The sequence below is a fragment of the Rhinoraja longicauda genome, chromosome 19 (assembly GCF_053455715.1).
Source record: "Rhinoraja longicauda isolate Sanriku21f chromosome 19, sRhiLon1.1, whole genome shotgun sequence".
Lineage (NCBI taxonomy): Eukaryota > Metazoa > Chordata > Chondrichthyes > Rajiformes > Arhynchobatidae > Rhinoraja > Rhinoraja longicauda.
The window spans coordinates 20,139,240-20,161,777 of record NC_135971.1 but is presented as its reverse complement, the minus strand read 5'-3'; the positions used below and the strand labels follow the sequence as shown (position 1 = coordinate 20,161,777).

General features: G+C 47.7%; 1 long non-coding RNA gene across 2 annotated transcripts in view; it reads left to right on the top strand.

The window, feature by feature from the left end:
• The first annotated feature begins 7,589 nt into the window (after positions 1 to 7,589).
• LOC144602724 (uncharacterized) overlaps positions 7,590 to 22,538 on the top strand; it is a 28,138-nt gene continuing 13,189 nt past the window's right edge. The window contains exons 1-2 of one of the 2 annotated variants that reach the window (XR_013548491.1): positions 7,590 to 7,640; positions 10,741 to 10,880. This is a non-coding gene — a long non-coding RNA (uncharacterized LOC144602724). Of the gene's footprint in view, positions 7,641 to 10,566; positions 10,881 to 22,538 lie in introns of those variants that run through there. The other variant, XR_013548490.1, reaches the window with a different exon arrangement.

Here is a 22,538-nt window from a genome sequence, read left to right as displayed (position 1 = left end):
CATTCCATCTCTCTCTATCCCTCACCCACTCTCGTCAGCCTACTAGTGTTACTGTCATCCTTCTGAGTTTCACTGTTTGGATTCACTCGTTATCATCTTTTCCACAGACACCAATGTACCATTCTTAGCTTTGATTTGTCATTTTCCACAACTTTCATTCATTTGTTTATTTGTACCTTTTAACAGCGCTTGTTCCCCTCCCCTCTGACTCTCAGTCTGAAGGGTCTCGACCCAAAACGTCACCTATTCGTTTTCTCCAGAGATGCTTCCTGACCCGCTGAGTTCATAAGGTCATAAAGTCATAAGTGAAAGGAACAGAATTAGGCCAGTCGGCCCATCAAGTCTACTCCACCATTCAATCATGGCTGCTCTATCTCTCCCTCCTAACCCAATTCATCTGCCTTCTCCCCAGAACCCCTCTTACCCGTACTAATCAAGAATCTATCTATCTCTGCTTTAGAAATATCCACTGACTTGGCCTCAACAGCTTTCTGTAGCAAAGAGTTCCACAGGTTCACCACCCTCTGACCAAAGAAATTCCTCCTTCCTAAAGGAACGTCCTTTAACTCTGACGCTATAACCTCTGGTCCTAGACTCTCCCACTAGTGGAAACATCCTCTCCACATCCACTCTATCCAAGCCTTTCACTATTCGGTAAGTTTCAATGAGATCCCCCGTCATTCTTCTAAACTCCAGCGAGTTCAGGCCTAGTGCTGTCAAATGCTTATCATATGTTAACCTACTCATTTCTGGTATCATTTTTTTAACCTCCTCTGGACCCTCTCCAGAGCCAGCACATTATTCCTCAGATATGTAGGTTATTTGACTGGGTAAATGTAAAAATTGTCCCTAGTGTGTGTAGGATAGTGTTAGTGTGCGGGGATCACTGGGCGGTGCGGACTTGGTGGGCCGAAAAGGTCTGTTTCCGCGCTGTATCTGAAATATGAATAAAATAATATGAATATGGTGCCTAAAATTGCTTACAATATCCCAAATGCGGCCTGACCAGCGCCTTATACAGCCTCAGCATTCCATCCCTGTTTTTGTATAATAGCCCTCGTGAAATAAATGCTAGTAGTGCATTTGCCTTCTTTACAACCGATTCGACTTGCAGGTTAACTTTTTGAGAATCCCGCACCAGCCCTTTGCACCTCCCATTCCTGGATTCTCTCCCCATTGAGAAAAGTCTGGTGCCTTTGTTCCCACTATCAAAATGCATAACTCCACACTTTGCTACACTATATTCCATCTGCCGCTTCCCTGCCCACTCTCCAAACCTGTCCAAGTCCTTCTGCAGAGTCCCTGCTTTCTCTGCACTACCTGCCCCTTCACCTATTTTGGTACCATCCGCATTTGTTCCTCCTTCATTTTGTGTCTATCTTATTCAGGCTGCAACGAATCGTTCGATCAGCTGAGAAGGTTGTTGGCTGCAACCTTCCCCCCTCCCCCCCCATTGACGAACTGTACACTGCAAGGGCCAGGAAGCGAGCAGGCAAGATCATTTCTGACCCCTCTCACCCTGGCCACAAACTATTTGAAGCACTTCCCTCTGGAAGGCGACTCCTGACTGTCAAAGCACCAACAGCCAGACATAAAAACAGCTTCTTTCCGCGAGTAGTAGCTCCACTCAACAACCAAAGTCTGTCGTCTCTTTTTGCTCTGGTTTATTTCACTCACATGTTTAAACTGTAATGTTGTGTTCTTAATGTTTTAATGTTTTATGCTTTATTCTTAATTGTTTACTGTACGTTCGTGCTGTTACTTGCGAGCGGGGCACCAAGGCACATTCCTTGTATATGCACATACTTGGCCAATAAACTTATTCATTCATTCATTCATTCATTCATTCATTCATTCATTCATTTGTTCATTCATTCATTCATTGTGAAAGACCTTTTTCAAAAACACACAATTAAAGAGCACAATAAAATTGAAACCAAAGACGGACAGAGTTTATGACTGCACTGAAGGTCTGCAACAGGTCTCTTCTGTGTTCGTGGAACATCTGGTGGAGATATGTTTGTTAACACAACGGGACAGGTTTACATTGATTTATTGATTCAAAGGGATAGGCACAGACTTGAAAATCTCAAAACCCCTTAGATACAGAAGAAAGCCTCCGACATAAAGAACAGACTTTAGGTGAATCTCAGTTCCTCCTGTTAAACCATAGTCCTGATGAGCTCCACAAATTCCCATGGTGAGACTATCTATCTGCCCTCACCAGAAAGCAGAAGAAACTTGAAAACCTGAAATGAACAAAATATGAGTGAGTTTGCTGACGACAGGGAGTACGTTTGCTGACAACACCAAAATTGGAGGAGTTTTTTTGCTTTTTAATTTTAGAAATACAGAGCAGAAAAAGGTCCTTCGTCCCACCGAGTCCGCACCGACCAGCGATCCCCGCACATTCACACCATCCGACACACACTAGGGACAATTTGCACATACACCAAGACAATTACCCGACAAACCTGTACGTCTTTGGAGTGTGGGAGAAAACCGAAGATCTCGGAGAAAACCCTTGCGGGTCACGGGGAGAACGTACAAACTCCGTACAGACAGCATCTGCAGTCAGGATCGAACCCGGGTCTCCGGCGCTGCAAGCGTTGTAAGGCAGCAGGGCGGCACTGTAAGGGAGGCAGGGTGGCGCAGCAAAAGAGTTGCTGCCTTACAGCGAATGCAGCGCCGGAGACTCAGGTTCGATCCTCGCTACGGGTGCCATCTGTACGGAGTTTGTATGTTCCCCCCGTGACCTGCGTGGGTTTTCTCCGAGATCTTCGGTTTCCTCCCACACTCCAAAGACGTACAGGTATGTAGGTTAAATGACTGGGTAAATGTAAAAATTGTCCCTAGTGTGTGTAGGATAGTGTTAATGTGCGGGGATCACTGGGCGGCGCGGACCTGGTGGGCCGAAGGGCCTGTTTCCGCGCTGTATCTCTAAATATAAATATAAAAGCTCTACCGCTGTGCCACCGTGGCCGTGATAGATGCATGTAAACTTATGAGACATAGATAGGGTAGACAGTCAGAACCTTTCTCCCAGGGTGGGAATGTCCAACACAAGAGGGCAGAGCTGTAAGGTGAGAGGGGCAAAGTTTAGTAGAGTAAAGGGGGGCAGGTTTCTTTTTACACAGAGAATGGCGGGGGGTTGGAGTGTGCTGCCAGGAATAGTGGTGGAGGCAGATATTATTGTGGTGCTTAGGAGGCTTTTGGATAGGCACTTGGAAGTGCCGGGAATAGAGGGATAGACCAGGGACTTGCCTGTCATGGACAGATCGAGGACCCACGGGGTCCCACCTGGGGAGCCAGTGAGCAGACTGGCAGTGGGAGGGGGGGCATGGCCTTGCCCGGGGAGTGGGCCGCTGGAGGCCCTGCAGCAGCCTGGGGTTCAGCTGGACCGGGCGCCGCTCCAAGAGGCCGAGCACGTGGACCGCACGTGGCCTAGAGCGGTGGAGCAGCGGCGGAGGACAACCGGGCTACGCTCGGCCGGGCCCAACCTGCAACGTCGCCATGGCAACGGGCCTTCATGGGCAGGTCATGAACCCTGCACTTACAACAACTGGGACTTGGAAATGGCACCAAACTGGCAACTCTGTACACAGTCTCAGTGTACGACTGCGATACACTTGTACTGGAGCTGAGATGCTGATCTACGGTGTATCTAAGTGCTTACATCTAGTGTGCAAAGGAAATGCAGATGTTGGTTTACACCGAAGATAGACACAAATTGCTGGAGGAACCCAGAGGGACAGGCGGCATCTCTGGAGAGAAGGAATGGGTGACGTTTCGGGTCGAGACCCTTCTTCAGACAGTAGAGTGTAAGTATAGTGATACTTGTACTGAACTCTATACAAAAATGAATTTCACTGTACCTCGGTACATGTGACAAATAAAGAACCATACCATACCTGCATAACATGCATTTCCATGAGCCTGTCTAAAAGCCCATTAAACACCACCATTATATCTGCCTCCACCACCACCACTGCTGGCAGTGCGTTCCAGTCCCCCATCACCCTCTGTGTAAACAACATGCCCCACACACCTCCATTAAACTTAGCCCCTCTCACCTTATAGCTGTGCCTCTAGTGTTGGACATTTCCACCATGGGGATAAAGGTTCTGACTGTCTACCTTAATCATGCCTCTCATAATTCTATATACTTCTTCCAAGTCTCCACTCAGCCTCTGATGTACCACAGAAAACAATTCAAGTCTGTCCAACCTCTCCCGGTAGCCGAAACCCTCCAATCCAGGCAACATTGCAGTAAAGCGAAGATAGACACAAAAAGCTGGAGTAACTCAGCAGGACTGGCAGCATCTCTGGTAGAAGGCAAGGGGGAGACCCGAAAAGTCACCCATTCCTTCTGTCCAGAGATGCTGCCTGTCCTGTTGAGTTACCACAGCTTTTTGTGTCCATCTTCGGTTTAAACCAGCGTCGGCAGTCCCTTCCTGCAACATTGTGGTAAAGATAGACACAAAATGGTGGATGGAAGGAATGGGTGACGTTTCTATCCGGAGATGCTGACACATGTCCCGCTGAGTTACTCCAACATTTTTCGTGTCTACCTTCGTTGTAAGGGTGTGCAGCGTAGGTTTACTAGGTTAATCCCCGGAATGGCGGGACTATCATATGTTGAAAGACTGGAGCGACTAGGCTTGTATACACTGGAATTTAGAAGGATGAGAGGAGATCTTATCGAAACGTATAAGATTATTAAGGGGTTGGACATGTTAGAGGCAGGAAACATGTTCCCAATGTTGGGGGAGTCCAGAACCAGGGGCCACACATTTTAAGAATAAGGGGCAGGCCATTTAGAACTGAGATGAGGAAAAACTTTTTCAGTCAGAGAGTTGTGAATCTGTGGAATTCTCTGCCTCAGAAGGCAGTGGAGGCCAATTCTCTGAATGCATTCAAGAGAGAGATGGATAGAGCTCTTAAGGATAGCAGAGTCAGGGGGTATGGGGAGAAGGCAGGAACGGGGTACTGATTGAGAATGATCAGCCATGATCACATTGAATGGCGGTGCTGGCTCGAAGGGCCGAATGGCCTCCTCCTGCACCTATTGTCTATTGTCTAAACCAGCATCTCCAGTTCCTTCCTACATATTCTCGTAAACCTCCTCTGTACTCTTTCCAAAGCCTCCACAATCTTCCAGTAATGGGGAGACCAGAAGTGCACACAATACTCTAAGTGCAGCCGAACCAAGGTCCTTTCATGTTGCATCATTCAGTATATGTTTTCTTAACTGCAAATAGTTTATCTTTCAAAAAGTAAACACAAAACTGTTGGGGTCAGGCAGTGCTTGGTGGATCATGTTGTAGTTATATAAAACGTTGGTGAGACCGCATTTAGAGTATTGTGTTCAGTTCTGGGCACCATGTTGTAGGAAAGATGTTATCAAGCTGGAAAGGGTAGAGAAGATTTACGAGGATGTTGCCAGGACTAGAGGGTGTGAGCTACAGGGAGAGGTTGAGCAGGCTGGGTCTCTATTCCCTGGACCACAGGAGGATGAGGGGTGATCTTATAGAGGTGTATTAAATGACGAGAGGAATAAATCGGGTAGATGCACGGAGATGCCCAGTTGTACAGGGCCTTGGTGAGACCACACCTGGAGTATTGTGTACAGTTTTGGTCTCCTAATCTGAGGAAAGACATTCTAGCCTTAGAGGGAGTACAGAGAAGGTTCACCAGGTTGATCCCTGGGATGGCAGGACTTTCATATGAAGAAAGACTGGATAGACTAGGCTTATACTCGCTGGAATTTAGAAGACTGAGGGGGGATCTTATTGAAACATATAAAATTCTTAAGGGGTTGGAGAGGCTAGATGCGGGAAGATTGTTCCCGATGTTGGGGGAGTCCAGAACCAGGGGTCACAGCTTAAGGATAAGGGGGAAGTCTTTTAGGACCAAGATGAGAAAACATTTCTTCACACAGAGAGTGGTGAATTCTCTGCCACAGAAGGTAGTTGAGGCCAGTTCATTGGCTATATTTAAGAGGGAGTTAGATGTGTCCCTTGTGGCTAAAGGGATCAGGGGGTATGGAGAGAAGGCAGGTACAGGTTACTGAGCTGGATGATCAGCCATGGTCATATTGAATGGCAGAGCAGGCTCGAAGGGCCGAATGGCCTACTCCTGCACCTATTTTCTATGTTTCTATGTCTCTTGCCCAGAGTAGGGGAATCGAGGACATAGGTTTAAGGTGAAGGGGGAAAAGATTTGATAGGGATCTCAGGGGTAACCTTTTTCACACAAAGGGTGGTGGGTGTATGGAACGAGCTGCCAGAGGAGGTAGTTGAGGCTGGGACTATCCCAACGTTTAAGAAACAGGTGGATGGATAGGACAGGTTTGGAGGGATGTGGGCCAAACGCGGGCAGGTGGGACTAGTGTAGCTGGGACATGTTGGCCGGTGTGGGTGAGTTGGGCCGAAGGGCCTGTTTGCACGCTGAATCACTCTGTGATACCGGCTGGGGATCTTTTGAAACGGGGAGAGCGGCGCCTACGATTGTGCTCCCCCTTCATGTGGACCGCAGCCCGGCTCGGCTGGACCCAGCCCCCCCTCACCCTCACCACAGCTCCGGCTCCCGGGTCGGAGACAGACGGCAGCTGCTTTGTACAGACTGCACTTCCTGCTGGAGGCCGGGACCGCAGAGCTGAAACCACACGGCGGCAGCTGGGGCCCAGATACAGATCCCACCATGGAGCGGTGGAGACGCGCTCCGAGTTGTGCCCTGACACGGGGCAGTGGTGGTGGTGGGGACTGCGTGTGAAGGGGAGGGGTGGAGGGGAGAGAGTTCGCGTGTGTGTGGGGGGGGGGGGGGGGGTGAATGCAGCGCCTGAGTGTGGATGTGTGGGAACAGAGTGAGAGGGGAGAGAGAGAGAGGGGGGGGGGGGGAGGGGGAGAGAGAAGGGGGGGAGAGAGAGAGAGAGAGAGGGGGGGGGGGGAGAGAGTTCGCGTGTGTGTGTGGGGGGGTGAATGCAGGGTCTGAGTGGATGTGTGGGAACAGAGAGAGAGAGGGGGAGGGGGAGAGATAGAGAGGGGGGAGAGAGGGAGGGGGAGAGAGGGGAGAGAGGGAGGGGGAGAGAGAGAGGGGGGAGAGAGAGAGGGGGAGGGAGAGAGAGGGGGGAGGGAGAGAGAGAGGGGAGGGGAGGGGGGGAGAGAGAGGGGAGAGAGAAGGAGAGAGGGGGGGAGAGAGAGAGAGGGGGAGAGAGAGAGAGAGAGAGAGAGAGAGAGAGAGAGAGGCTGTGTGTGAGAGAGACTGTGTGGGGGGGAGGTAGGGGGAGAGAGATAGAGGGGGAGGGGAGGGGAGAGAGAGAGGGGGGAGGGGAGGGGAGAGAGAGAGACTGAGGAAACAGGCTGTGTGTGAGAGAGACTGTGTGTGAGAGAGGGGGGGGGAGAAACTTTGTTTCCCTTAACAAGGACTTTATTCAGTATTCTCACTTTACAGTGCACCAGAGGGAACAAAGACCGTCAATAGTCACAGTACATCAGGCGGTCATTATAACACAATAGTCCCATCCCTGTCTACACTCCACCCCCCCGAGGCGGCCAGCGTTCACTGAAGGCCTCCAGTCCCCGTGGACACCGCGTGTTCCCTCTCCATGGACCATCGGGCACAGACAAGCCCGGGAGAGGGTCAGGCAGCCGACCCCGGTGTGACCAGTGAGGGAGACTGTGTGTGTGTGTGTGTGTGTGAGAGAGAGAGAGAGAGAGAGAGAGAGAGGCAGGCTGTGCGAGAAAAAGGGAGACAAACTGAATGTGAGAGGAAACTGTGTGAGAGAGACGTTGTATGAGAGACGTTGTATGAGACTGTGTGTGTGTGTGTGTGACTGTGCGTGAGACTGTGCGTGTGTGAGACTGCGTGTGTGAGACTGTGTGTGTGAGACTGTGTGTGTGTGAGACAATAGACAATAGGTGCAGGAGTAGGCCATTCAGCCCTTCGAGCCAGCACCGCCATTCAATGCGATCATGGCTGATCACTCTCAATCAGTACCCCGTTCCTGCCTTCTCCCCATACCCCTCACTCCGCTATCCTTAAGAGCTCTATCCAGCTCTCTCTTGAAAGCATCCAACGAACTGGCCTCCACTGCCTTCTGAGGCAGAGAATTCCACACCTTCACCACTCTCTGACTGAAAAAGTTCTTCCTCATCTCAGTTCTAAATGGCCTACCCCTTCTTCTTAAACTGTGGCCCCTTGTTCTGGACTCCCCCAACATTGGGAACATGTTTCCTGCCTCTAATATGTCCAATCCCCTAATTATCTTATATGTTTCAATAAGATCCCCCCTCATCCTTCTAAATTCCAGTGTATACAAGCCTAATTGCTCCAGCCTTTCAACATAGGACAGTCCCGCCATTCCGGGAATTAACCTAGTGAACCTACGCTGCACGCCCTCAATAGCAAGAGGTGAGACTGTGTGTGTGACTGTATGTGTGAGACTGTGTGTGACTGTGTGTGTGTGAGACTGTGTGTGTGTGTGAGACTGTGTGTGTGTGTGTGAGACTGTGTGTGTGAGACTGTGTGTGTGTGTGAGACTGTGTGTGTGAGACTGTGTGTGTGTGTGAGACTGTGTCTGTGTGTGTGAGACTGTGTGTGTGTGAGACTGTGTGTGTGTGACTGTGTGTGTGAGACTGTGTGTGTGTGAGACTGTGTGTGAGACTGTGTGTGTGTGTGAGACTGTGTGTATGAGACTGTGAGAGACAGACTGAGAGAGAGAGGGTGTAGGAAAATAACTGCAGATGCTGGTTCAAATTGAAGGTAGACGCAAAATGCTGGAGTAACTCAACGGGTCAGGCAGCTTCTCGGGAGAGAAGGAATGGGTGACGTTTCGGGTTAAGACCCTTCTTCAGACTGATGTCAGGGGAGGGGGCAGGACAAAGATAGGATGCAGTTGGAGACAGGAAGACAGTGGGAGAACTGGGGAGGGGATAGAGGGACAGAGGAAGTATCTGAAGTTAGAGAAGTCAATGTTCATACCGCTGGGGTGTAAACTGCCCAAGCGAAATATGAGGTGCTGTTAGAGAGAGGGAGTGTGTAAGAGAGAAAATGAGACTGGTTGAAGGAGACTGAGAAAGAGGGAGTGTGTGTGTGTGGGAGAGAGAGAGAGAGTGTGTGTGTGTGAAAGAGACAGAGAGAGAGATACTGTATGAGAGAGAGCGAGACTGAGAGAGATAAACTGTGTGTGAGAGAGAGACTGTGTGTGAGTGAGTGAGAGAGATTGTGTGTGAGGGAGACTGAGAGAGACTGTGAGAGAGAGAGGGAGAGAGAGAGACAGATAGACTGTGTTTGAGAGAGAAACTGTGAGAGCCAAAGTGTGTGTGTGTGAGAGAGTGAGAGACTATGTGAGGGAGATACAGAGAGAGAGAGAGACCATGTTAGAGAGAGGGACTGTGTGTGTGTGTGAGAGGGAGATAAAGAAAGAGAGACAGACAGACAGACAGAGAGAGAGGGCTACAGAGAGAGACAGAGAGAGAGAGAGAGAGAGAGAGAGAGAGAGAGAGAGACAGAGAGGGAGAGAGAGGGAGAGAGACAGAGAGAGCGAGAGAGACAGAGTGTGAGAGAGACAGAGAGAGGGAGAAAAAAGAGAGAGAGAGACAGAGAGAGACAGGAAGAGAGATACAGAGACTCCTTTAAGTCCAGGCTCAAAACCTATTTCTACTCCCTAGCGTTTGAGGCCCTCTGAGGGGGCGCTGTGAACTGTTTATGTATGTGCTGTTATGTTTGTGTGCCATTGTGTGCTCGTTTCTTAGTACCTGAACTGACGTACAGCACTTTGGTCTACGTGGGTTGTTTTTAAATGTGCTGCACAAATAAAATTGACTTGAGAGAGAAAGAGTGTGAGAGAGAGCGAGAAAGGGAGTGAGAGAGAGACTGAAAGAGAGAGAGAGAGAGAGAGAGAGAGACTGTGATAGGCACACTGTTAGAGAGAGCTTGTGTGTGCGAGAGAGAGGGTCTGTGAGAGAGAGGGACTGTGTGTGTGAGAGAGAGGGGCTGTGTGTGAGAGAGAGGGGCTGTGTGTGAGAGGGGGGGCTGTGTGTGAGAGAGGGGGGCTGTGTGAAAGAGGGGGGACTGTGTGTGAGAGAGAGGGGCTGTGTGTGAGAGGGGGGCTGTGTGTGCGAGAGAGGGACTGTGTGTGAGAGAGGGGGGCTGTGTGTGCGAGAGAGGGACTGTGTGTGTGTGTGAGAGAGGGGGGCTGTGTGTGCGAGAGAGGGACTGTGTGTGTGTGAGAGAGGGGGGCTGTGTGTGTGAGAGAGGGGGGTTGTGTGAGAGAGAGGGGGGCTGTGTGTGTGAGAGAGAGGGGCTGTGTGTGTGAGAGAAGGGGGCTGTGTGTGAGAGAGAGGGGGGCTGTGTGTGAGAGAGGGGGGGACTGTGTGTGAGAGGGGGGGACTGTGTGAGAGAGGGGGGCTGTGTGAGAGAGAGGGGGGCTGTGTGAGAGGGGGCTGTGTGTGTGAGAGAGGGGGGCTGTGTGTGTGAGAGAGGGGGCTGTGCGAGAGAGGGACTGTGAGAGAGGGTGTGTGAGCGAGACTGTGGGAGACTGGTGTGAGATAGAGACTGCGTGGGAGACTGGTGTGAGATAGAGACTGGTGTGTAGGGGGGGAACACAGGGGGGTGTGAAGCATGTAATCTGTGTAACGTGGGGCAAAGGGGCTGAGATCTATGCGTGGAATGAGTTGCAAGTCGTCTCCCTACAGCTGCTGGTGCAACGTGTGAATCTGGTGCAATGTTTCCTTGCAGAACATAAGGCACGAAATGGTTGAAAACACCCATCAGCTCAGGAGGCATCTGTGGAGAACACGAGACCCTACGACATGGTACGATAGAACTTTATTCATCCCAGGAGGGAAAGTGATCTGCAAACAGTCATAAAACACAAGGTAAATGAAATTAAAGTAATGAGTGGAAAGGATTGGGGAGGTGGGGAGGTGGGGGGTGGGAGGGGAGTCAGTCTCAGGCTACCCCACGACAGAAGGGGGAGGAGTTTTATAGTTTGATAGCCCCAGGGAAGAAGGATCTCCTGTGGTGTTCTGTGCTGCATCTTGATGGGACCAGTCTGTTGCTGAAGGTGCTCCTCAGGTTGACCGGTGTGTCATGGAGGGGGTGAGCTGTTATTGTACAAGATGCTCTGCAGTTTGAGGAGCATCCTCCCCTCCAAGACCACCCCCCATGAATCCAACTCCACCCCCAGGATGGAGCCGGCCTTCCTGATGAGCTTGTTGGTCAATAGACAATAGACAATAGGTGCAGCAGTAGGCTATTCGGCCCTTCGAGCCAGCACCGCCATTCAAAGTGATCATGGCTGATCATTCTCAATCAGTACCCCGTTCCTGCCTTCTCCCCATACCCCCTGACTCCGCTATCCTTAAGAGCTCTATCTAGCTCTCTCTTGAATGTATTCAGAGAATTGGCCTCCACTGCCCTCTGAGGCAGAGAAATCCACAGATTCACAACTCTCTGACTAAAAAAGTTTTTCCTCATCTCTGTTCTAAATGGCCTACCCCTTATTCTTAAACTGTGGCCCCTGGTTCTGGACTCCCCCAACATTGGGAACATGTTTCCTGCCTCTAACATGTCCAACCCCTTAATAATCTTATACGTTTCGATAAAATCCCCTCTCATCCTTCTAAATTCCAGTGTATACAAACCTAGTCGCTCCAGTCTTTCAACATATGACTGTCCCGCCATTCCGGGAATTAACCTAGTAAACCTACGCTGCACGCCCTCAATAACAAGTACTCCAGGTGCGGTCTCACTAGGGCCCTGTACAACTGCAGAAGGACCTCTTTGCTCCTATACTCAACTCCTCTTGTTATGAAGGCCAACATTCCATTGGCTTTCTTCACTGCCTGCTGTACCTGCATGCTTCCTTTCAGTGACTGATGCACTAAGACACCCAGATCACGTTGTACGTCCCCTTTTCCTAACTTGACACCATTCAGATAATACTCTGCCTTCCTATTCTTACCACCAAAGTGGATAACCTCACACTTATCTACAATAAACTGCATCTGCCATGCATCCGCCCACTCACACAACCTGTCCAAGTCACCCTGCAACCACATAGCATCTTCCTCACAGTTCACACTGCCACCTAGCTTTGTATCATCGGCAAATTTGCTAATGGTACTTTTAATCCCTTCATCCAAGTCATTGATGTATATTGTAAATAGCTGCGGTCCCAACACCGAGCCTTGCGGTACCCCACTAGTTACCTCCAATACCATGTGCTCTAATTTTGCCCACCAATCTCCTATGTGGGACCTTGTCGAAGGCTTTCTGAAAGTCGAGGTACACCACATCCACCGGCTCTCCCCTGTCAATTTTCCTAGTTACATCCTCAAAAAATTCCAGTAGATTAGTCAAGCACGATTTCCCCTTCGTAAATCCATGTTGTTACTGCGATCCAAATGCTCCGCAATTTCGTCTTTTATAATTGACTCCAGCATCTTCCCCACCACTGATATCAGACTAACTGGTCTATAATTTCCCGTTTTCTCTCTCCCTCCTTTCTTGAAATGTGGGATAACATTAGCTACCCTCCAATTCACAGGAACTGACCCGGAATCTATAGAACATTGGAAAATAATCACTAATACGTCCACAATTTCTAGAGCCACCTCCTTAAGCACCCTGGGATGCAGACCATCATACCCTGGGGATTTATCAGCCTTGAGTCCCATCAGTCTCCCCAAAACTTTTTCCTGCCTAATGTGGATTTCCTCCAGTTCCTCTGTCACCTAGGATCTCTGGCCACTAGAACATCTGGGAGATTGTTCGTATCCTCCTCAGTGAAGACAGATCCAAAGTACCGGTTCAACTCGTCTGCCATTTCCTTGTACCCCATAATAAATTCCCCTGCTTCTGTCTTCAAGGGACCCACATTTGCCTTGACTATTTTTTTCCTCTTCACATACGTAAAAAAGCTTTTACTATCCTCCTTTATATTATTGGCTAGTTTACCCTCGTACCTCATCTTTTCTCCCCGTATTGCCTTTTTAGTTATCTTCTGTTGCTCTTTAAAAGAGTCCCAATCCTCTGGCTTCCCACTCTTCTTTGCTATTTTATACTTCTTCCCTTTTATTTTTATGCTGTCCTTGACTTCCCTTGTCAGCCATGGGTGCCTCTTACTCCCCTTAGAATCTTTCCTCCTCTTTGGGATAAATTGATCCTGCAACTTCGGCCCTGGGACTTTCCATCGCCCGGTGGGGGCTTCAAAAAGTTAGGAGCCTCGATCACCTCGTGGCACCACGGGAGAAGAATGAGGAGGAGATAAGACTTTTCTTTGCCTTCCATCACAGTGAGGGTGTGCCTGGAGCAATCACTGTGATGGCTGTTTGTGTTATAAATTGTATCTGTGTGTCCTGTGCTTTGTGTTGTATACTGCCGGACCCTGACGTGAGAGGACGCTGGCGCTGTTTATTCGCCGCTTTTCCGTTAGGATAGTTTGTCTGTTTGTTTTTATGTTATGATTGTTTTTGTAAAGCGCTTTGAGCTTCTGGTAAGGCGCTATATAAAATAAATGCTTATTATTATTATTATTATTATTATTCCCAGGAATACCTGCCATTGCTGTTCCACAGTCTTCCCTGCTAGGGCCTCCTTCCATCAATTTTGGCCAGCTCCTGCCTCATGCCTCTGTAATCCCCTTTGCTATACTGTAATGCTGACACCTCCGATTTTCCCTTCTCCCTCTCAATTTGTAGAATAAAACTTATCATATTGTGGTCACTGCCTCCTAATGGCTCATTTACCTCAAGTCCCCTTATCAGGTCAGGTTCATTACATAACACTAAATCCAGAATTGCCGTCTCCCTGGTAGGCTCCAGTACAAGCTGTTCTAAGAATCCATCTCAGAGGCACTCCACAAACTCTCTTTCCTGGGGTCCATTACCAAACTGATTTTCCCAGTCTACCTGCATGTTGAAATCTCCCATGACCACCGTAGCATTACATTTGTGACATGCCAATTTTAGCTCCTGATTCGACTTGCACCCTATGCCGAGGCTACTGTTTGGGGGCCTGTAGATGACTCCCATTAGGGTCTTTTTACCCCTACAATTCCTCATCTCTATCCATACTGATTCTACATCTCCTGATTCTATGTTACTCCTTGCAAGGGAGTGAATATCATTCCTTACCAACAGAGCTACCCCGCCCCCTCTCCCCACCTGGATAAAAGGAATGGGTGATGTCTCGGGTCACAACCCTTCTTCAGACTGAGAGTCAAGGGAGAGGGAGACACAGAGATAAGGAAGGATAAATTATGTGAAAACGAGACATCAAAAGAGATGGAGATCAAGGAAAATGTAGAATAGATCATTGTTAGCTCGGAGAAGGTGACCACAAAGCAAACAGATAAAATGTAATCGAGGACAGTCAGACTGGTCGGAGAACTAGGAAGGGGGAGGGATGGCGAGAGAGGGAAAGCAAGGGTTACTTGAAGTTAGAGAAGTCGAATATCAATAGTGCCCAAGCGAAATATGAGGTGCTGTGTGTCTAATTTGCGCTGGGCCTCACTCTGACAGTGGAGGAGGCCCAGGACAGAAAGGTCAGTGTGGTCCTGTTGGCGTCCACGACCTTCGCCCTGCTGCCCCAGCACACGGCAGCGGTGAAGATGACACTGGCCACCACCGATTGGTAGAACATCTGCAGCATCTCACTGCAGACGTTGGAGGAGCAGAGCCTTCTCAAAAAGTACAGCCGGCTCTGTCCCTTCTTCCACAGGGCCTCAGCGTTCCTGGACCAGTCCACTTTACTGTCCAAGTACACTCCAAGGTATTTGGAACCCATTGGTAGACACAAAATGTGGGAGTAACTCAGCGGGACAGTCAGCATCTCTGGATAAAAGGAATGGGTGATGTCTCGGGTCGCAACCCTTCTTCAGACTGAGAGTGAGGGGAGAGGGAGACACAGAAGGATAAATTATGTCTGTGATTGAGAGTGATCAGCCATGATCACATTGAATGGCGGTGCTGGCTCGAAGGGCTGAATGGCCTACTCCTGCACCTATTGTCTATTGTCTAAAAGAGATGGAGATCAAGGAAAATGTAGAATAGATCATTGTTAGCTCGGAGAAGGTGACCACAAAGCAAACAGATAAAATGTAATCGGGGACAGTCAGACTGGTCGGAGATCGAGGAAGGGGGAGGGCTGGAGAGAGGGGAAAGCAAGGGTTACTTGAAGTTAGAGAAGTCGAATATCAATAGTGCCCAAGCGAAATATGAGGTGCTGTTCCTCCAATTTACGCTGGGCCTCACTCTGACAGTGGAGGAGGCCCAGGACAGAAAGGTCGGTGTGGGAGTGGGAGGGGGGTTAAAGTGTTTGGCAACCGGGTAACCGTGTAGGTCTAGGCGGACTGAGCGGAGGTGTTCAGCGAAACAATCGCCGAGCCTGCGCTTGGTCTCGGCAATACATAGGCATCCACACCTGGAACAGCGGATACAGTAGATGAGGCTGGAGGAGGTGCAAATGAACCTCTGCCTCACCTGAAAACCCCATTTCCTCTCTTCACAAGTTCTGAGGCAACTGCCAAAAATAAATTGCAGAGCTTTAAGAATACAGCAAGGCAGAGGGACAGGTGAAGTGCCTTAAAAAGAACAGATTATCGGGATACAACTTCCATACAACCCAAGATTTTTGTTATTGGGTGATGTTGACGGAATAAGACCACAACTTAAAATGAATAAATATCAGAAAGAATTTATAAAAATTGCATTAGCAGTAGCCAAAAAAACTATCGCAGTTACTTGGAAATCTGATTCCTATTTAAGTATGGACCTTTGGAATAATGAAATTTCTAACTGTATCCCACTTGAAAAAATTATTTATAATTTAAGGAACAAATATGATACTTTTTTTAATATCTGGCGTCCTTATATACAAAAGAGGGGCCTATATATATAGAAGAATTGTTCATATTCTCAATGGTTCTTTTGGGAGAAATGTATATATATATACAGTTTATTCTGTTTGGAATTCCATGGGGCGTGTGCAGCACCCCCAACACCCAGGCAGTCTTTAATCTTTAATCTTTTTTCTTTTCTTCTTTTTTCTTATTTGGGGTTAGTATAATGGGGGTGGGGGGAAGGGTGGGAGGGTTTGTTTTCTAAAAAGTTCTGTAAAAAAAAAAAAATAATAATTTTTTTTTTTTTTAAATGCTCAAAGCCCTCTTCATGTGTCATAATAATTCTGTGCTTTAAAGAAGGTTGAAACTGTGGCTGTGTACCTAGCACATACTACAGTCTTAGTAACACATAGAACATTGTAGAAACATAGAAACAGAGAAAAATATTCCTCATGTCGGGAGAGTCTAGAACCAGGGGGGTCACCGTTTAAGAATAAGGGGGAGGCCATTTAGGACTGAAATTAGGGGGAAAAAATTCACCCAGAGAGTTGTGAATCTGTGGAATTCTCTGCCACAGAGGGCAGTGGAGGCCAATTCACTGGATGTTTTCATGAGAGAGTTAGATTTAGCTCTTAGGGCTAGGAATCAAGGGATGTGGGGAAAAAGCAGGAACGGGGTACTGATTTTAGATGATCAGCCATGATTATTGAATGGTGGTGCTGGCTCGAAGGGCCGAATGGCCTACTCCTGCACCTATTTCTCTACGTTTCTGTGTCTGCTTTAGTCAGGTTCTTTTCTCTGTTGTTAAAGGACAAATGGCAATTGTAAAACAATCAAAATGAGGTTGAAAGGGTAACTGGACTTTGCTCATCTCCCATGGGGTGAGATTGGGCTGTGTTTATTAATCTGTGTTTTTCGGAGGTGCATGATCTGTAATTGTTCTTAGACCATTCTGAAGGGAAAAAATGCCCGTTACAGTAAACACCTCAAAGCAAAATGATGTATATCAGGAATATAAAGGGGACGCCATTTAAAACTGAGGTGAGAAATCATTTTTCACCCAGAGAGTTGTGAATTTGTGGAACTCTCTGCCACAGAGGGCAGTGGAGGCCAATTCACTGGATGAATTTAAAAGAGAGTTATATAGAGCTCCAGGGGCTAGCGGAATCAAGGGATACAGGGAAAAGGCAGGAACGGGGTACTGATTGTGGATGATCAGCCATGATCACAATGAATGGCGGTGCTGGCTCGAAGGGCCAAATGGCCTCAACCTGCACCTAATTTCTATGTTTCTATGTTTCCAGGAGCAGGTGAACCTTTGTTCGGGGAACAATCTGCTTGTTCCCAGCAATCGCTGCATTTGCCACTCTTAAATAAAATCTCGGTTGTCTTGACTGAACTTTGTGTTGTGTTTTAAAGTTTTCTTTAACACAACATGGTCACAGCAGGACCAAAACACTTCATCGGAAAAGTGAGGAAACGGGTTAGTTTGCAGCAGCAGAGAAGGTGGGTGAGGGAATGGTACGAGCAGCAGATGGGATATGGGTTTGACCAGATATGTATGTATGTATTTCGTACAGATCGACACAAAAAGCTGGAGTAACTCAGCAGGACAGGCAGCATCTCGGGAGAGAAGGGATGGGTGACGTTTCGGGTCAAGACCCTTCTTCAGACTGGTTAGGGGTAAGGGAAACAAGGGATATAGATGATGATGATGATGTGGAGAGATAAAGAACAATGAATGAAAGATATGCAGAAAAGTAACAATGATAAAGGAAACAGGCCATTGTTAGCTGGTTGTTGGGTGAAAACGAGAAGCTGGTGCGACTTGGGTGGGGGAGGGATAGAGAGAGAGAGGGAATGCCGGGGCTACCTGAAGTGAGAGAAATCAATATTCATAGCATTGGGCTGTAAGCTGTCCAAGCGAAATATGAGATGCTGTTCCCCCAATTTGCGTTTAGCCTCACTCTGACAATGGAGGAGACCTAGGACTGAAAAGTCTGTGTGGGAATGGGAAGGATAATTTAAGTGTTTCACAACCGGGAGATCAGGTAGGTTCAGGCGGGCTGAGCGAAGATGTTCAGCGAAGAGACGCCCAGTCTACGTTTGGTCTCGCCGATGTATAAGGGTCCACATCTTGAACAATGAATACAGTAGATGAGGTTGGAGGAGGTATAAGTGAACCTCTGCCTAACCTGAAAGGACTGTCGGGGTCCCTGGACAGAGTGGAGGGGGGAGGTACAGGGACATGTGTTGCATCTCTTGCGGTTGCAGGGGAAGGTGCCTGGGGAGGGGGTGGTTTGGGTGGGAAGGGATGAGTTAAAAAGGGAGTTGCGGAAGGAACGGTCTATTTTGTATATTTTTTTTACACTGCATAAAGTTTATTTTGGTTAAAAATAAAGTATTGGGTTGCAACGTAAGGTGGAGTGGAGGCACCATGTGAAGTATTGCTTGCATATGGGATAGGTGTGAGATACAATGCAAGCAATGGGACTCATCATTTGGGCAGGATGCTGTGTGAACTCGGAGGACTTGTAGACCAAAGCAAAATGCTGGGGAAGCTCAGTAAGTCAGGCAGCATCTGTGGAGGGAGTGGATGGATGGCATTTTGTAGAGAGATCCTTCTTCCCTTTTCCCATTCCCCTCCCCAGATGCTGCCTGACCCTCTGTGTTCCTGCAGCACTTGTGTTTTGCTCGAGATTCCAGCATCTGCAGGTTCTTGTGTCTCCAGCGCTTCTGCATTGGTTCCAGATTTGGGGCAGTAGATTTGTTGCCTTACAGTGCCAGAGACCCGGGTTCAATCCTGACTACGGGTGCTGTCTGTGTGGAGTTTGTACCTTCTCCCTGTGACCGTGTGGGGTTTCTCCGGGTTCTCCGGTTTCCTCCCACACTCCAGAACCAGGCAGGTGTGTAGGTTATTTTTTTTTTTTATCAACAAAATGCTGGAATAACTCAGCAGGTCAGGCAGCATCTCGGGAGAGAAGGAATGGGTGACGTTTCGGGTCGAGACCCTTCTTCAGACTGATGTCGGGGGTGGGACAAAGGAAGGATATAGGTGGAGACAGGAAGATAGAGGGAGCTCTGGGAAGGAGGAGGGGAAGGGAGGGACAGAGGAGCTATCTGAAGTTGGAGAAGTCGACGTTCATACCACCGGGTTGCAAACTGCCCAGGCGAATTTGGAGAAGTCGACGTTCATACCACCGGGTTGCAAACTGCCCAGGCGAATTTGGAGAAGTCGACGTTCATACCACCGGGTTGCAAACTGCCCAGGCGAATTTGGAGAACTCGACGTTCATACCACCGGGTTGCAAACTGCCCAGGCGAAGTTTTGTGTAGGTTAATTGGCTTCAGTAAAATTGTACATTGTCCCTCGTGTGTACGGCAGTGTTGGTGGTGCAGGGTGATTACTGTTCGATGCAGACTCGGAGGGCCAAAGTGCCTGTTTCCGCGCTGTATCTCTAAACTAAACGAAGCCAAGCTCAGCTCGTGAAGAGAGGATAGACACAAAAAACCAGAGTAACTCAGTGGTTCAGACAGCATGTGTGGAGAAAAAACCCACATGGTCACGGGGAGAACATACAAACTCCGTGCACACAGGCCAAGGGGGGTGTTGCCGCGATGTATCTCTGAAGTCTGAAACACTTTGTGTCTGCATCGTGCGATTTGTGTTACCCAAGTGCGAAAGAGGCATCTGCAGGCATATGTAGAATCAGCAGGTGCGGAGCATTAACTCATGAACAAACAACCGGATGTGGATTCACACCATGTTCCAACATGTCCCCAGCTAGCTCAATATTTTAAGTGTTAAACGGCCCATATAGCTTCACACAACCACACTTATAACATATAACACATAACAACTACAGCATGGAAACAGGCCTGTCCGGCCCTACCAGTCCACGCCGACCATTCTCCCTGACCTAGTCTCATCTACCTGCACTCAGACCATAACCCTCCAATCCCCTCCTATCCATATACCTATCCAATTTACTCTTAAATAATAAAATCGAGCCAGCCTCCACCACTTCCACCGGAAGCCCATTCCATATAGCCACAACCCTCTGAGTAAAGAAGTTCCCCCTCATGTTACCCCTAAACCTTTGTCCCTCAATTCTGAAGCTATGTCCCTTTGTTGGAATCTTCCCCACTCTCAAAGGGAAAAGCCTACCCACGTCAACTCTGTCCGTCCCTCTCATAATTTTAAAAACCTCTATCAAGTCCCCCCTCAACCTTCTACGCTCCAAAGAATAAAGACCCAACCTGTTCAACCTCTCTCTGTAGCCTAAGTGCTGAAACCCAGGCAACATTCTAGTAAATCTCCTCTGTACCCTCTCCATTTTGTCGACATCCTTCCTATAATTTGGCGACCAGAACTGCACACCATACTCCAGATTCGGCCTCACCAATGCCCTGTACAATTTCAACATTACATCCCAACTTCTATACTCGATGCTCTGATTTATAAAGGCAAGCATACCAAACGCCTTCTTCACCACCCTATCCACATGAGATTCCACCTTCAGGGAACAATGCACAGTTATTCCCAGATCCCTCTGTTCCACTGCATTCCTCAATTCCCTACCATTTACCCTGTACGTCCTATTTTGATTTGTCCTACCAAAATGCAGCACCTCACACTTATCAGCATTAAACTCCATCTGCCATCTTTCAGCCCACCCTTCCAAAAGGCCCAAGTCTCTCTGTAGACTTTGAAAATCTACCTCACTATCAACTACTCCACCTTTCTTAGTATCATCTGCATATTTACTAATCCAATTTGCCACACCATCATCCAGATCATTAATGTAAATGACAAACAACAGTGGACCCAACACAGATCCTTGGGGCACTCCACTAGACACTGGCCTCCAACCTGACATACAATTGTCAACCGTTACCCTCTGGTATCTCCCATTCAGCCATTGTTGAATCCATCTTGCAACCTCACTATTAATACCCAACGATTTAACCTTCTTAATCAACCTTCCATGTGGAACCTTGTCAAATGCCTTACTGAAGTCCATATAGACAACATCCACAGCCTTGCCCTTATCAATTTCCCTGGTAACCTCTTCAAAAAATTCAAGAAGATTAGTCAAACATGACCTTCCAGGCACAAATCCATGTTGACTGTTTCTAATCAGGCCTTGATTATCCAAATAATTATATATATTGTCCCTAAGTATCTTTTCCATTAATTTTCCCACCACAGACGTCAAACTAATAGGTCTATAATTGCTAGGTTTACTTTTAGAACCTTTTTTAAACAAAGGCACAACATGCGCAATGCGCCAATCTTCCGGCACCATCCCTGTTTCTAATGACGTTTGAAATATTTCCGTCATAGCCCCTGCTATTTCTGCACTAACTTCCCTCAATGTCCTAGGGAATATCCTATCAGGACCTGGAGACTTATCCACTTTTATATTCTTCAAAAGTGTCCGTACCTCCTCTTCTTTAATCCTCCTAATTTCCATCACTACTCTACTTGTTTCGCTTACCTCACATAATTCAATATCCTTCTCCTCGGTAAATACCGAAGAAAAGAAATTGTTTAATATCTCCCCCATTTCTTCCGGCTCAGCACATAGCTGTCCACTCTGACTCTCTAATGGACCAATTTTATCCCTCACTATCCTTTTGCTATTGACATATCTGTAGAACCCCTTGGGGTTTACTTTTACATTACTTGCCAAAGCAGCCTCATATCTTTTTTTCGCTTTTCTAATTTCCTTTTTAAGATTCCTTTTACATTCTTTATATTCCTCAAGAACCTCATTTACTCCCTGCCGCTTATATTTATTGTATATCTCCCTCTTTTTCCGAACCAAGTGTCCAATTTCCCTGGAAAACCACGGCTCTTTCAAATTATTATTCTTTCCTTTCCACCGAACAGGGACATAAAGACTCTGTACTCTCAAAATTTCACCTTTAAATATCCTCCATTTCTCTATTATATCCTTTTCATAAAACAACAATTTCCATTTCACTCCTTTTAAATCCTTTCTCATCTCCTCAAAATTAGCCTTTCTCCAATCCAAAATCTCAACCCTTGGTCCAGATTTGACCTTCTCCATAATGATATTGAAACTACCGGCATTGTGATCACTAGACCCAAAGTGCTCCTCAACACATACCTCCGTCACCTGACCCATCTCATTTCCTAACAGGAGGTCCAACACTGCCCCTTCTCTGGTAGGCACCTCTACGTATTGCTGCAAAAAACTATCCTGCACACATTTTACAAACTCCAAACCATCCAGCCCTTTAACAGAATGTGATTCCCAGTCTATATACGGAAAATTGAAATCACCCACTGCTATCTCCTTACATATTTGCTCTTCCAATTCTCGTTCCCTATTTGGCGGTCTATAATACACCCCTATAAGTGTTGCTAAACCTTTCTCATTTCTGAGTTCCACCCAAACAGCCTCCCTAATCGTGCCTTCTAGTCTGTCCTGCCAAAGCACTGCTGTGATATCCTCCCTGACAAGCAATGCAACACCCCCACCTCTTGCCCCTCCAATTCTATCACATCTGAAACAATGAAATCCTGGAATATTTAATTGCCAATCGCAACCCTCCTGCAACCATGTTTCACTGATCGCCACAACATCATACTTCCAGATGTCAATCCAGGCTCTAAGCTCATCCACCTTTCTTACAATGCTCCTAGCATTAAAATATACAC